Source organism: Trachypithecus francoisi, unplaced genomic scaffold (genome assembly GCF_009764315.1).
Source record: "Trachypithecus francoisi isolate TF-2019V2 unplaced genomic scaffold, Tfra_2.0 Lachesis_group7, whole genome shotgun sequence".
In the NCBI taxonomy this organism is placed as follows: Eukaryota; Metazoa; Chordata; class Mammalia; order Primates; family Cercopithecidae; genus Trachypithecus; species Trachypithecus francoisi.
Window position 1 is genome coordinate 79,209,981 of NW_022681472.1, and position 14,893 is coordinate 79,224,873.

The 14,893-nt window shown below is 45.3% G+C and overlaps 1 non-coding gene across 1 annotated transcript; it reads left to right on the plus strand.

The window, feature by feature from the left end:
• The first annotated feature begins 1,088 nt into the window (after positions 1-1,088).
• On the plus strand, positions 1,089-1,192 carry LOC117079748. The gene has a single exon (XR_004435590.1). It is a non-coding gene; the product is annotated as a U6 spliceosomal RNA (small nuclear RNA).
• Positions 1,193-14,893: the final 13,701 nt, after the last annotated feature.

The following is a 14,893-nucleotide window of genomic DNA, read 5'->3' on the forward strand; positions in this document are numbered from 1 at the left end:
TTCCTCATGTCTATTACTCCCATCTTTATATCCATGTGTACTCAACATTTAGCTCCCACTTATAAGTGAGAACGTGTGGTATTTGGTTTTAAGTTCCTGCATTAATTCTCTTAGGATAATTTGAATATCAGAAATTGTCAGACTTTATCCAGAGCCACAATGGAGAAATAAAGTCATCAAAGAATGAAGTAAATCCAGTTTGATCAAACAGCAGAGCAATGATTAAAATCACCTTGGGATGTCTATTATTAATGCAGTTCTAAGGCAATTGTGGAAGAAAAATCCCATTGAGTGTTGAATGATCACATCCTTAAAACAGGTCCCTCTCATAGATTCTCAAATAGATGTATTTGAGGAGCAAAATACTCTCTTGTTTTTATAAACTCTGGGGGTGTTTATTTAAAAAATAAAATCATGCTACTTATGTATTACCAAATCAAGGTACTTTTTACCTTCTAACAGATAGAAGCTTTTGTAGAAAACAGGTTGATGTATTTAGAATGTATTATTTCTATCTTTGGGGAAAAAGGGGCTGTTAATATCCAGGAAGACAGACTTGAATGAGACACTGGTCAAATGCATTCCTCGAAGTCAGACTTTCTTCTGAAAGGCGCAAAGTTTCCCTCTCCCTTCAGGCTTGTAGAAATGCCAGCTTCCACACTGGTGGAAAGCGTGGGGGACTGGATGAGGTTTATTGTTATGTTTGTTTGTTTGTTTGTTTGTGAAAAGGAGATTACATCAGAAAGGGCCTAAAAATAAAGGCCAAGTCTCCATCAACAGGGCAGCCACCCACCTGCACACGCCCAGGGGTCTGCATGCCTCTGAAGCCTCATTCAGGTCTATGGCAGAGTATCTTCATTCTGGCTGCTGTTGGAATCATCAGAAGAGCTTTCAAAACTCCCAGAGCCCAATCCGCAACCCAATGCAATGACATCAGGAACTCTGGGGAGGACCCAGATGTGATTTCTTTTTTTAAAAAACTCCCTGGGCAATTCCCATGTGTAACCCAGGTTAAGACCACAGCCACTTCAACTGTCCCCTGAAGCCCAGGCTGTACAAGGATGTCGAGCCATCAAAACTCAACAGCAGTGCTTGCTTTAGCAGCACATATACTAAAACTGAAATGATACAGAGAAGATTCACATGGCCCCTGCTCAAGGATGACATGCAAATTCGTGAAGTCCATATTTTTAAATTTCTTGCCATGCATTAAGAAAAATAATAAAAACAGGCCAGACACAGTGGCTCACACCCGTAATTCCAGCACTTTGGGAGGCCGAGGTGGGTGGATTACTTGAGGTCAGGAGTTTGAGACCAGCCTGACCAACATGATGAAACTCCATCTCTACTAAAAAATACAAAATTAGCCCAGTGTGGTGTTGCACGCCTGTAATCCCAACTACTTGGGAGGTTGAGGCAGGAAGGCAGGAGATTCGCTTGAACCCAGGAGGAGGAGGTTGCAGTGAGCAACCTCCTGGCACCATTGTACTCCAGCCTGGGCAACAAGAGTGAAACTCCGTGAAAGAAAAGAGAAGACAGGAAAGAAGGGAAAGAGAGAGAGAGAGAAAGAGAAAGAGGAAGGAAGGGAGGGAGGGAGGGAGGGAGGAACGAAGGAAGGAAGGAAGGAAGGAAGGAAGGAAGGAAGGAAGGAAGGAAGGAAGGACAAACAACAGCTCCACAGCATCTAGCATCACATAGCCTGAGAGGTGGCATCCCTGGCTCTGCCCCCAAGCATATGAACCTTGCCTCCATTATAATTCTAGTTAAGAGACCATAGGCATCTACAGAGTGCTGAATATTTCCATGCCTCCATTTCCTCATCCGTAAAATGGAGATAAAGTCTTCTTTGGGAGTCATTGTGAAAATAAAATAAGGTGACATATAGAAGGCACTTAGCATCTGGCTGGAACATAATGATAGACTGGTAGTCATTATTTCCAGAACCTCAGTATTCCATCCTGAGTTAAGAGGTGAAGAGCGAACAGTGCTTGGTGGCCTGGGAGGAGTTACGTATAATTTCTCTTTTCTCTTGCTTGCCACCAATAACCTTTGCCTCAGAGTTTGGGTGGGGCACAAGAAAACTTGTAAACCTCAGCCTACTTACAGAGCGGGCTTTAAAGATTGTCCCCCAGGGTAAGGGGCAGTGTCTCTGGGTGGTGGAGAAGTAGCTGCCCTTGGGGGATGTGTCTGGGTTCCTAGACATCTTAGGAATGATCCGTTTCCTAGGGGAGGGCATCTGACGATGGATCTGGGATTTCCGAGACCTGAGGGGCTATGAGGAAGGGGAGGACCCTTCTGTCTTCTTGACCTTCTGTGTACAGAGTCACTATGAGTTCAGTTAGGCACCTTGAGCAACAGGAAGAACAGATGCTGTGGCTCAGCTTCCTCTTTTCTGAGAAGCGGAGAGTCTGAATCATAGAAGATGTGCAGTGATTCAGATTTTGAGATAAGAAAGGACACATCAAAACAGTAATCTTCAGTTTTCCCAAAAGCAGCTTCTCTTTGAACACATATTTTACCTCCAACTACTAGCTAACAAATCATAGGCCACTTTTTTATTGGCAAAGGATCAATTCAGCATCTCTGACATATGCCAGGCGCTGGGCGTGTAATATCTCGTCACGGTAGGCTGAGGCTCATGGACTAGAAATAAACTGCCCAAGGTCACTCAGTTGGTAAATGCTAGATTCCAGAGACTAGAGTTTTCCGTGGCTCTCCACCTTGAGCACACATCAGAATCCTCTGCGATTTTGTTGAAACAGATTGCTGGCCCCACCTCCAGAGTGACTGATTCAGCATGTCTGGGGTGCTGCCTGAGAATCTGCATTCTTTTTTTTTTTTTTTTGAGACAGAGTCTCCCTCTGTCACGCAGGCTGGAGTGCAGTGGTGCGACCCCAGCTCACTGCAAGCTCTGCCTTCTGGGTTCACATCATTCTCCTGCCTCAGCCTCCCGAGTAGCTGGGACTATAGGCACCCACCACCTCGCCCGGCTAATTTTTTGTATTTTCAGTCGAGACGGGGTTTCACCATGTTAGCTAGGATGGTCTTGATCTCCTGACCTTGTGATCCACCCGCCTCAGCCTCCCAAAGTGCTGGGATTACAAGCGTGAGCCACCACACCCAGTCCAAGAATCTGTAGTCTTAACAAGTTCCCAGGTGATGCTGATGCTACCGATCTGAGGACCACAGTTTGAGAACACATGCGTCATAGCAGCAGCATCAATACTATGACTCAGCCATTAAGAAAAAGGGAGGGGAAGTCCTTAAAAATACCTCTTGAAGAGGTGGTTAAGTTTCCCCACTCACCCTCCGTATCCAACACTCACACACACACACTGCTGACACCATCATTTGTTGCACATATGTATTCTTCAGAGACAGCAGAGGCTTTCTGCTTTGTTGAGATCCAGTCACACCCTGAATGATGACTGAGATCAGCAGACTGAGATTTCACCAGCCTCCCTTGATTGCCTCCATGAGAGCCTTTTCTTGGGCCAGGTAAGGAAAAGCCCAAGAGAGAGAGAACAAACTGGCCACACAATGCAACCGGTGCTCTCTCAGCCTCTTCAGAAGACCTTGGCAACCAGGGAAGCTTGATTGCAATTTGTGGCTATCAACACAGGCTGGGCCTCCGGTGACCTCAGCCTTTTTGGTGATGTTTGTCTGTTTTCCTAGCAACCTGAACATTAAGGAACAGAGGTGTAAACAAACCTGCTGGCTGCTCCCTGGCCAGGTATTGGGAAGAATTTCTGCAGCATTGGAAGGGTCTCAGCTGGCAGCTCAAATAAGCTCTGTGATCCCATCCACAGGGTGTAAATAAAACCACATTCCTGTATGCCTCCATGACAATTAAAGCCGCGCAAAAGCACAACTGCAAAGGATATGCTGTAACTGTGAACCGCTGGCAGAAACCTTAGCTCAGTGTGTAATAATCTGAAATAAAACCTGTGTTTTAAAGCTGATGGCTTTGAGAAATATATGTCGTGCCATTTTTAGAAGTCACTCTTGTGAAGTCATTACCATTTGCCCAATAGCATGAAACAGACTAAAGCGGCAGCAAATGCTGTCCCAGTGAGATGTCTAGTCCTGAGAGACGATGTTGGAAGGGTGGATGTTTGGAAAGGAAGTGACAGTGTGAGCTTAAGAAGCAGCCAAGCATTCAAGCCCCAGCTCTGCCATTTATCAGATGAGTGACCTAATCCTAATACCCCTTAGGTATTTGGCATATCACCTATTAGGTGACCTAATCTTAATACCTATTAGGTATTAGGCGTATTGGGGAATTAAGCATATCATCTAATTCCCACGTCCTGACCAGTAGCAGATCCTCTTGTCTCTACCACCACAAGACACCCTAAATCTGTCCAGGTACCTCATTGCTACCCACCACATCCAAGCCATCATCTCTAGTCTGGATCATTGCAATAACCTGCTAACTAGTTTCCTTGCTTCCATAGTACCCACTCAACAGTCCATTCTCCACCTAGTAGCCAGAGATATTTTTTCTTCCATTGTGATGAAATACAAATAGTGAAAAATTTACCATCTTAACCATTTTTAAGTGTGCAGTTCAGTAATGGTAAGTATATTCATTTTATTGTGCAACCAACCTTCAGAATTTTTTTTTTTTTTTTTTTTTGAGACGGAGTCTCACTCTGTCACCCAGGCTGGAGTACAGTGGCGTGATCTCAGCTCACTGCAACCTCCACCTCATGGGTTCAAGCAATTCTCTTGCCTCAGCCTCCCCAGTAGCTGGTACTACAGGTACACACCACCATGCCTGGCTAATTTTTGTATTTTTAATACAGTTGGGGTTTCACTATGTTGGCCAGGCTGGTCTCGAGCTCCTTACCTCATGGTCTGCCCGCCTCAGCCTCCCAAAGTGCTAGGATTACAGGCGTGAGCCACTGCGCCTGGCCAGAACTTTTTCAGAACTTTTTCGTTTTATAAAACTGAATCTCTGTACCCATCCAGCAACTCCTCATTTCTCCCTTCCCCCAGCCACTAACAACTACTATTCTATTTTCTGTTTCTATGAAGTTGAGTACTCTAGGTACCTCACATAAGTGTATTGATACAGTGTCTGTCCTTATTTCATGTAGCATAATGTACTCATCCATGTTGTAGAATGTGTCAGAATTTCCTTCCTTTATAAGGCTGAATAGCTGCCCATAGTGCGTATATCACATTCTGTTTATTCTTTCTTCCAGTGGTTTCTACCTTTTGGCTATTGTGAATAATGCCACTATGAATATGGGTGTACAAATATCTCTCTCAGACCTCGCTTTCAATGCTTTTGGATATATACCCAGAAGTGATATTGCTGGATCATAAGTAAATTCTATTTTAAAATTTTTGAGGAACTGCCATATTGTTTTTCTTTTTTTTTTTTTTTTTTCTTTTCTTTAAGATGGAGTTTCGCTCTTGCGCCCAGGCTGGGAGTACGGTGGCATGATCTTGGCTCACTGCAACCTCCGCCCCCAGGGTCAAGCAATTCTCCTGTCTCAGCCTCCCGAGTAGCTGGAATTATAGGCACCCACCACCAGGCCTGGCTAATTTTTGTATTTTTGGTAGAGACGAGGTTTGTCCTTGTTGGCCAAACTGGTCTCGAACTCCCGACTTCAGGTGATCCACCTGCCTCAGCCTCCCAAAGTGCTGAGATTACCGGTGTGAGCCACTGTGCCCGCTGTGCCATTTTACATCCCCACCAACAGTGCAGAGTGAACTTTTAAAGAAAGACTTCAGCACTGTTGACATTTTGGGCTCAATACGTGTTTGTTGTTTAGTAGCATCACTGTCCTCTACCCACTGGATTCCAGTAGCAACTTCCCCCTTCCTAATTGTGAGAGCCAAAAATGTCTCCAGGTATTGCCAAATGTTGCCTGGGGGCAAAGTCACCCCTGGTTGAGAATCACTAAATTTAATCATAGCTCTCCCCAGCTTAAGCCTCCCACTGCCCTGAGGATAATATACAAACCTTCTCATAGCTGACAAACTGCTCAAAACTTTTTTTTTTTTTTTGAGGTGGAGTCTCACTCTGCCACCCAGGCTGAAGTGCAGTGGCTCACGATCTTGGCTCACTGCAAGCTCTGCCTCCCGGGTTCACACCATTCTCCTGCCTTAGCCTCCCGAGTAGCTGGGACTACAGGCACCTGCCACCACGCCCAGCTAATTTTTTGTATTTTTAGTAGAGACGGGGTTTCACCGCGTTAGCCCAGATGGTCTCGATCTCCTGACCTCGTGATCCGCCCACTATGGCCTCCCAAAGTGCTGGGATTACAGGCGTGAGCCACCGCGCCTGGCCCCTCGAAACTTCTTAGACCTCATCTCCTTCCACCTCCCAGGTACTCACTAGGTATTGGCCACAGTGACTATCTTTAATCCCTCAGATAAAACAAACAAGCTTATTCCTACCTCAGGGCCTTTGCACTTGCTGTTCCCATCACCTAAACACCACTCCCAGGTTTCTGCATGGCCAGCAACTCCTTACCATTCACACCTCAATTCATATGTCACCTCGTCAGGGAGGCATTCCGTGATCACCCAATCCCAGCAGCCACTCTCCTAAGTGTCTTGATGTTAAAGACTTTAACAAATACATAAGTCATAGGATGTTTTTAAGAAGACAATGTTGTGGTCATTTTCGTCAATGTCTTTATTACCATCTATGATGTTCATTTTCTGGCTCTTTTTTGTTCTGTTTTTTTAGAGATGGGGTCTCACCATGTTGCCCAGGCTGGAGTGCAGTGGCTATTCACAGGCATGATCACAGCTCATTACAGCCCTAACTCCAGAACTCAATCCTCCAACTCGCTCCTCCCACCTCAGCCTCCTGAGTAGCTGGGACTATAGGCACATGCCACTGTACCCAGCCATGTTCATATTTTTATGATTTATGGAATAAAAATATAATTTATTGCCCAAATTAGGACATTTTGGGAATGAAAGGGCATGCTAAGAATAGTTAACAGGTAGGGTTAATAATCCCAGGAAAATCGCCTACTGTCACTAATTATCCATCTCCAGGCTAGGACATGGGCTCCTGGAGAGCAGGGAGTTGGTCTGTTTTGTTCATCATGTATCCCCAGCACCTACAATGGTATCTGACATGCAGTAGAGCTCAGTAAATATTGATGAAAAGATGGCAAAACTTTCTGACCTCAATTACTTCAACTATAAAAATGGATGTGATAACTATGACAACCTAGAAACTGTTGTGAGGACTAAACGATTATCACAAATGTGCCAGCTGAGCCTCAACAGAGCGCTTATTTCCTTCTGTGCTACTGCCATGGAAAAGTAAAGAGCTGGGCACAGCTCAGCTGAGTCACAGTGGCTCACACTTGTAATCCTAGAACTTTGGGAGGCCAAGGTAGGCAGAACAGTTGAGTCCAGGAGTTTGAGACCAGCCTGGGCTACATGGCGAGAATCGGTCTCCACAAAAAATTAATCAGGCATTGTGGCACATGCCTGTAGTCCCAGCTACAGGGAGGCTGAGGTGGGAGGACCACCTGAGCTCAGGAGGTCAAGGGTGCAGTGAGCCATGATCACACCACTGCACTCCAGCCTGGGTGAGAGAGCAAGATCTTGTCAAAAAAGAAAAAGAGGAAAACTTAACCTGGAAGTGGAATTCCAGAACTGGACGTGGTGGTCTAGTCCAGATTCACTATCCCAGCCCAACATGAGACTCACCTGGGTGTGTTTATAAAAATACCAGTGCCCAGGCTCACTCTCAGCGAAGAGAAATGGCAGCTCTGGAGGTGAGGCTCGGGCAGGCTGATGGTTTTTAAAGTTTCCTGGGAGATTCAGACACACAAGGAGGGCTGAGGCCCCTGGATTAGGTTAAATCTACCAATTCACAGAAGAGGAATCAGGCCCAGAAAGGGGGCCTGCCCACAGTCACACACACCGCATGGCAGAATCTGCACTGGATCCCAGGTCTCCTGACTCCTAGTCAGTCCACTAGATGCCACTCTATCAGATGCCTTCTCCCAGCAGTGTAACTTTTCAGCCTTGGAAAGATCCTGAGGACAGTCTATGGGAGGACCCAGGCTTGCTGAGGAGCCCCAGTCTTCATCTGCAGGAGCGATGAGCCAAGTTCAAAGCCAGGTTAAGCACCTTGTTGAATGGCCCTGATAATCGCCTCCCTCCCAGCTCTCAGCATGGGGGCTGTGGTAGACAGTCTCCATCTGCCCATGCAGACCCAGCCTCCAGATTCCCTCTGCACCCTCTCCACCTCCTCCATGCCCAAGGAGGCTGGCCGCTGAGCTCTGTGCCATCCATGCTCCTCTGCCTTCTAATTCAGTTCAGCCAGTGGGTGAGAGGAGAGTGGAAATAATGCTGGATTCTAGGAGGACAACCTAGTCGGGTGACTCTAACACCCCAGCTGACTATTTCACACAGTCAGTACATAGTAAACATCCTTCCTTTCTGAATCATGACAAGACGAAGGTAAAATCTGTCCAATGCTTGCAGGAGGTAATGGAAATTAGCCTATAGTTATAGCACAGCACTGACACAGAAGAATCATTTAGTAAAACAGAACAACAAAAATAAAAATCAGCTTTGTTCTCTGTTCCCTTTGTTGTTCTTGTGAATTATATTTTTATTCTCTGGTACAGGGCCACCTTCATTTTCCTTTTTCTAATTTTGTTTACTTTAAAAAACCATTTGGAGGCCAGGCACAGTGGTTCACACCTGTAATTCCAGCATTTTGGGAGGCCAAGGCAGATGGATCACCTGAGTCCAGGAGTTCAAGACCAGCCTGGCCAACGTAGTGAAACTCTGTCTCTACTAAAAATACAAAAATTAGCCTGATGTGGTGGCATATGTCTGTAACTCCAGCAATTCAGGAGGCTGAGGCAGGAGAATCGCTTGAACTCGGGAGGCAGAGGTTGCAGTGAGCCAAGATCTGGCCACTGTACTCCAGCCTGGGGGATGAAGTGAAACTCCATCTCAGAAACAAACAAACAAACAATCACCATTCGGGACTTTTTGACAATTTCTTGAGGGGCTTTCAAATGGCTCCTGTAATTAGAGTAATGCTTTTCCCACTGTTTGGAAAGTGATTTTCCAGGGACAATGTACTAGAGCTGGACCCAAAGGAAGACACACGTGATCCCAACTCCCTAAGCTTACTCAACAACCTGGGTCAGCAATGGCCCCTCCTCAGAAGTGCTTGGGGCCACCCCAGACAGACTGGGACTTGCTGACCTGCCATCTGCTACAGAAACCTGGACACTTGGAAACTTGTCCAAGAACACACGGAAGTTGTGCATTGACCCCAGAGGAGCCCAGCCTATTCAATTCCTACTCCACCAACTGCCATGACCTCAGTAAGTTCTTCCTTCCAGGTCAAACTGGGAGACAAGTCGCTGAATCTCTCAGACCTCAGTTTACTCATGTGTAAAGTTGGAATCGTGATCATGTTTACTCTGAGGACCAGTGGTAAATAGTCAACTCTGATTAGGGTTTCTGATCCTGAGGAAGAGAGGGGCCTTGTGAGGATTGGCAGTAATGAATGCTGAATTCATGGTAAATAGTAGGTAACTGATAAATAGTAGTTACTATTACTTCCTAAGGTTTTGAGAGTGTTGAATATCATAATGTGTAAACATAACCAGTGGATGCTAGAAACATAGTAGATGTTCCATAAGTGATGCAATATATTCGAAAGCAGGTCTAAGAATATCTGTGAAGAAAGCTTTTAAGTAGTGTACCCTGCCTGCATTTGACCTGGATTATTCTAACTCTTCTGTTGCCCTTGGACAGTATCCTCTGGGGTCCCCTGTGGTCCCCAACAGACATAGGGTATGAGTGATGACAAGACCCATCATGAAAGTTAAATTTTTCATTAACTATAGAAAATGTGAAACGATAGACACTTTGCAAACCTTATTTTGAATTCTGAATTAGTTGCAAGTTGGAGTGCAAATTTGGAAGCAAAGATTTGTAGCCTTGATTTGTGAATTGTTACAGTCTTCCTATTGTTTTCCATAGGAGATGTTGCTTTCTGGAGCCCTGGAGCCCTGGTGCAGCAGGCAAGGGGCTGGGGCTTTCTCCTGGCCCTACCCTTAGGTATCTGTGTGACTTTGGGGCTCTAGTTTCTCACCTGTCACCCAAGGGGAGCTGAGCTAGATAGTAAGTGTGTGACTTTCCATTTCCCTAAAACTTTGACATGCTGGGGGAGGCAGGCATGCTACTACTGACAGTGAAGTCCCTGAATAGGTGAAGTGGGATGGACATAAAGTCCACCCCAGAGCCAGGGAAGGGTCCCCCCAATTAAGAATCCTAGAAAACTGGGGGCGAAGAGGGGAATGGTAGTATGGTGGAGTGTGAGGAAGGTATGGGGTCATGGTAGCAGCAGTTGGCTCTCAGGGAGTGACCAACTGGGGCAAAGGCTAAAGACAGAATTCAAAAATATAAGCAGAGCAGGACAATAGGTTTAGTCATGTGGACATCCTTGGCCACCTTGATAAGCACTCTTTAGTAAAAGCCTGACTGAAAGGTGTTCAAATGAGACTAGAAAGAAAAGAATTAGAGATAAACACATTTTGGAGGACTTTTGCTATAGATGTAGAAAATCATTATTTGGAGTAAAAGAGATCTCTATAAACACTTAGAACAGGGATTGTCATGTTGTAAGTGCTGACACATGTCAGCCACTACTGATTATCTATGTCCTCATTTGATCCTCATCACATTCCTGAGAGGCCCAGAGGTCAAGGTTTATCAGAGTTTGACCTGAGAAAACTGAGGCAGATTAATACAATGACTTACTCAAGGTCTTGCCCCTAGCCCATTGGTTATCCATTCAGGCCACACGTGTCTGTTGACTGCCTGCTCTGCACTGAGATAAACAGATCAGGAAAGAGTAGAGTTGGAGCTAGGTCTCCTGGTCAGAAGATCAGTTATTTCCCTAATATACTAGGTGAAAGTGCTTAGCATGTTTCAACTGATTTTTGCTATTAAATATGTGAGTTACAAATCATCAAGGCAATGCAATTCCTTGAGTCTTCAAAGAGTCATCAATCTCATTACTAGATACATTTATTTGATCTTCATTTTAAAAAATACGTAAATAGCACCTCCTACTAGAGGCCAGAAACTACCCTTCGTGTTATGTTTCTGAGCTTCTCTGAAGTGGAAATCAACAGTCCTAAGGATGGAGCTTTCCTCTCATAGAGGGTCACCAGCATTTCCAGACTATGACTTTGGGCTCTAGAAAGCCACCATAGTTGGCCTCTTGGCAGACTCTAGAGAAAGAGGTTAATTAGTAATCACTCTTGGGTTTTTTTAGACACATGAAAAGCCATCCTTTGGGAACAGGGCTGAAATTCTCAGTTCCTCAGCCATCCCTCACTGTCAAAGAAGCAGAATGTAATCAATTGCCTGGTACTGAAAAGATTAAACATCCGAGTGCAATGCATCTCCTTGAACTTTATTACCAGTGTTCTCTTTCTCAACCTCTTGAGTAATCCAATTTTTCTGGACAAGGAAATTGAATACAGAATCAGAGAAGAGGCACCAATTAATCTCCCTCCCACCAACACTACCACCCAATGCTGTCTAGAGGCAGAGATACACTTAAACTCTTTCAAATACGATCTTTCCTTAGGGAGTTTAGGGAGCTATATAGCTCCCTACACAGCTTCCTTGGGATCCATATCCACCAGAGTCCCTTCTCTAACATGGAAGTGAACAGCCAGAGGGAAGGGTGGGCTTCCTGGCTACTAGCTAAGCTGAGATTTCAACCCCAGGCACTGCTTTCCAAGCCTTTCTGCCTATACCACAGCCCAGTGGTTACATGCACAGGCCATGGAGTGAGCCAGGCGAGATCCAATTCCTGGAGCCAACACCTACTTTCAGTTTGCCTTTGGGTCCTGGATTTCAATTAAGATCCACTCGAAAGGGTTATATAGATTGAAGAAGGCAATGTGTGCTGTATAAACTTCTAGCATAGTTCTAGCACTTAATAAATCAATGTAATAATCATTCATTACTACTGTTGCTTTTACACATGTGAGAAGAACCAGAGAGAAGCAGGAAGATTACAACAAACTCAGTTTAAACATTTATCGCTGGCTAAACATATCACCTCAATTTAACTCTCTACACCACTAAAGATGGTGCATACTGTATTCAGATATTACCACGTATGTGGCCTCTGGAACTGGTGCTGCCTTAGAATCACAGCCCTCTGGGACCAGCAGCCTTGCAATTTCAATATGAACCCTGTGTTTTTCCTCCTCCCTTAGAGCACAAGCTTCCTTTCCCCTACTATACTTCTGGTGGTCTATGTTACAGGCTGAATTATATCTCCCCAAATTCACATGCTCCAGCCCTAACCCCCAGTACCTCAAAATGTGATTGTACTTGGAGATCAGGTCCTGAAAGATGTGATTAAGTTAAAATGAGGCTGTTAGGGTGGGCCCTAATTCCATTTCACTGGTGTCCTTATAAGAAAAGAAAATTTGGGCACAGAGCGATACCAGGGATGCATGTGCCCAGAGACCATGAGAGGACACAGGGAGATGCTGAGGAGAGAGGCCTCAGGAGATAGCAAACCTGCCAACACCTTGACTTTGGTTTTCCAGTCTCCAGAACTATAAGAAAATTAAGTTCTGTTGTTTAAGCCACCCGGTCTGTGATATTCCATCATGGCAGCCCTGATAACTAAGTCTATTTTTCCCAACATCCAGACTTATCTACGACATCAACTCACGAGTTGAGATAAACGATGCTGACTCATTTTATGGTAGCTTTAGAGATTCCATTACCAGCCAGCTACATTCAAGGGGCCACTCAACAGTGGCAGGGAGGGAAGAGCTACACTTCTGGAGAAGACCCTTTTCTTCTGGTCCATTATTTTCCCTGAAGAGACCCCTGACCCCTAAAGGTAAGAGAGGAGCGCTTGCTGCTTATTCGCATCCCAGCTGCTTCCCATGGCCAGGAGCCTTCCACACCTTCATTTCCAGTCACTTCACAGGAACTTGCCTCTCATAAATAGGCACCAAGCCTCCCACAAAAGGAATTCACAGTTTCCAGTCCCGGTTCCCACACTGAGCAATGTGTTTCACATCAGAGGCACTGTGGTGGGCTCCACAATGTAGCTGTAATTTTCACATCCAAACTCCTCATCATCAACCTCCTGGGTGTGCACAGGTCCTCCATATCCCACACATTGCACTGAGCAACCCTGGGGGTAGGGGACAAGGGCATGGAACACAATGTGAAGAGCATACACTAGGGTTGTGCAGTGCACAATCCGCACAGCTGTACAAAGCGGCCCTGGCAGAAAGTATGTCTTGTACAATTTATTACCCTCCCGGCCTCATGCTGAGCAACTAAAGTGCCCTTTATAAATATTATTGATTCACTGGCATTTCGAAGTGAAGTGTTTCCCTTCAAAGAGAAAAACAGTAAAAGTCAACAAGGGAAGAAAAAGACTCTGGTGAATATGAGATAAATACTGCGGCTCCTTGGATCAGATCGTGTCCACTCTGGATATTGGTAAATTGCACGGTAGGGATAAAACGACCTGATTTATACAGTTGTCTCTGGGAATGGAAGGGATTAGGTGCTACTTGAGATTTTGATGTTCCTCCTTTCTGTCCATGTATGAGCATCACCTTATAATACTTGTAATAATCTTGCCCCTTTCATTTTTTCCACTTAATGACTTTGTTCTCCCCAGATTGTCATTTTTTGTTAGGAACCAATAAGTACCTACAGATTTATTGATTGATTTAGTAACAATGGTTGTCTTGTTCCTTAGACTTTCCATAAAGTACCTACAGATTTATTGATTGATTTAGTAACAATGATTGTCTTGTTCCTTAGACCTTCCATAGATAAGCCTGCGCATGATCATACTGCCGGGGTGGAGATCGGGGGGTGTCAGAGGAAAGAACCTTCCTCGGTGCCTACAGGGCACGCACCACTTCCTAGGACTGATCTATAGGTCACAAGGCCTGTTTATTAGTTTGAGGAGAGAAGTAGAACTGTCAACCAGCTGCACTCCAGCCTGGGTGACAGAGCAAGACTCTACCTCAAAATAAATACATGAATAACAACACTAAACATCCATAGGGATAAAAATGGGGTAAAATGGGGCAAAAAATGTCAACCTTCTTTTGCTGTACACCAAATACCTAGACATCAAAATTACAACCAGAGCTTGCTTGGTGAGTGGGGATGCCAAGTTGGAGTGCTTATAGGTAGATACATAACAGGATATACCAACCCAAGAATAGGGACAGTGGCATCTATGGGGCAGCAGACATGCTGCAGGATGGAATTTGAAAGGCTCAACCTGCCCCTGGCACTTCCACGTTTTTTTGCTTCTGTTTCCCAGCCTGTCTCTCACTTTCGATCCATATACTCCTTCACTACACTATAAAATACAAGTGAATAGATTCCAAAGATTCCTGCGTTGTCTCCTCGGGATTACTCCCAGTCGTGCCTGAGTACAAGTTCTTGTGGCGCCAAGCCCTCTAGTGCCTCATCCACAGACGATTGCTTGGTTTGCTCCTAACCTCCAGGTGTGGGTTTTCCCAATTTGATTCCCGAAGGGAAACGTTTCCTCTGGCTTCCAGGGAAACATTAGGCTTCCGCCCTGGTTCAGTGTCCTTCCTGCTCTTTTTTTTGTTTGTTTTGGTTTGGTTTTTGAGACTGAGTCTTGCTCTGTCACCCAGGCTGGAGCACAGTGGCATGATCTCAGCTCACAGCAACCTCCACCTTCCAGGTTCAAGTGATTCTCCTGCCTCAGCCTCCCAAGTAGCTGGGGTTGCAGGTGCCCACCACCAGGCCCAGCTATTTTTGTAGTTTTAGGAGAGACAGGGTTTCACCATGTTGGCCAGGCTAGTCTTGAACTCCTGACCTCAAGCAATCC